Here is a 1492-nt window from a genome sequence, read left to right on the forward strand (position 1 = left end):
TAAGCATGATGCCATGGATAGGACAGGATAATAATTATTATTATTTTAATAATAATAATGGTGGTAGGGTAAATGAACAAACAAGAGGCTTGCGGGTCTCCAGGCTGTATAACATGACAGCAGGCCGCAGTGGAGCCCAGTAATTGGATCCACACACAGTTCGGCCACAGCGCCGCGTTTCAGGGACTTTAAGGCGGGTAGAAGCTCTCCACACCGGGCTTGCGGTCTTCCGCAGCGGGCCTCATATTCCTCTATCATCATCCCGTCCGTCATCTTCTACCCGCTGATTGGTGCGGCCGGCTGCCTTCATTCGATTTAAATTAACAACGACAAAAAAAAAAAAATTGAAAACATTAATATTGTGATTTTTATTTTTCTTTCTAGTTCTTCCACAGTCCCATGAAGAGCTAGAAGCCTGGCATGTTTATGAATGTGCCTTATATAATAACTAGGCTACACCCTCCAGGAAATTCAGCTGAATAATCATCAGAAGACGTTTTGATTCCCCCCTTCGAAATTAGATCGAACAATGAAAAGTAAAACTATAGGTGTTTATAAATACATCTATTCTAATCTTCGGGGTTCACCGAAATCAACCAATTACTTCACGTTGTTTTGGTTAAATTTGAACCAACGTTTTGAGCATGTCATGAGTGCAACATGTTTTCTGGCCTAAATAAACACTAGAACTGGTCAATCTGCAAAAGTTATGAAAGAGACGGAAGTCCTGGGTCTGTAGTGGGAAAAACCCCATAAAACTGARTAATTCTGCATCTGATAATATCCCATGACCCTTGTAGCTTAAGTTGAAATTCGAAGTTAAGTAAAATGTGACATTTATTTATTTAGCTTTTCAACATATTACAGTGAAAAACAACAAAAACAACAATAATAGTATTATTCATAGTGATACTGTATTTAGAAATTTTATTTATGTTAATTTAATTTACATTTTGGACTCATCAACATATTATTTTGTAAATTTCAAAAATATAAAATCACTAGAAATCCAAATRTATAAATAAAGATGTAGGTGATTTGACAGAAGTATTAGATAGAATAGAAATATTTCCTCCTGATGTGAAAACGTCAGTTTATCAGGATTTCATATATTTGTAAGGCATTAAACCAAATGCCTGACCAAGAGTCATTTGAAGTTTTCTGTGAACAAAACGTTTTTTATTGATCTCTCTATCTGTCACTGAGATCTTTAGACTCAACGTAAACTAAATTAAACCAACGATTTTCWAAAAGAGAAAACACAATTTTTATACACGTGATGTCTATAAATGACCTAAATCTTGATATAATTGTTTCTTTGTGTGTCTTATGGTCTGTGCAGTATTTTCCTCTCTTGGTTTGAGGCTCACAGCACCAAATCAATGGTCACCTTTAACCTTTCCTTTCATATGTGATCATCAGGTCTGTGGAATCCTGAACCAAATCCATAACCATACTAAAAAAAAGAAGTTTAAATCGAACTGAAAATGAT

At 35.3% G+C, this 1492-nt stretch overlaps 1 protein-coding gene across 1 annotated transcript in view; it reads left to right on the forward strand.

The window, feature by feature from the left end:
- Positions 1–1492, forward strand: part of LOC103468507 (homeobox protein Dlx4a-like) — a 21395-nt gene that overhangs the window by 1058 nt on the left and 18845 nt on the right. The gene's annotated exons all lie outside the window — the stretch shown is intronic.

Source organism: Poecilia reticulata, linkage group LG8 (genome assembly GCF_000633615.1).
Source record: "Poecilia reticulata strain Guanapo linkage group LG8, Guppy_female_1.0+MT, whole genome shotgun sequence".
NCBI classification, from domain to species: Eukaryota; Metazoa; Chordata; class Actinopteri; order Cyprinodontiformes; family Poeciliidae; genus Poecilia; species Poecilia reticulata.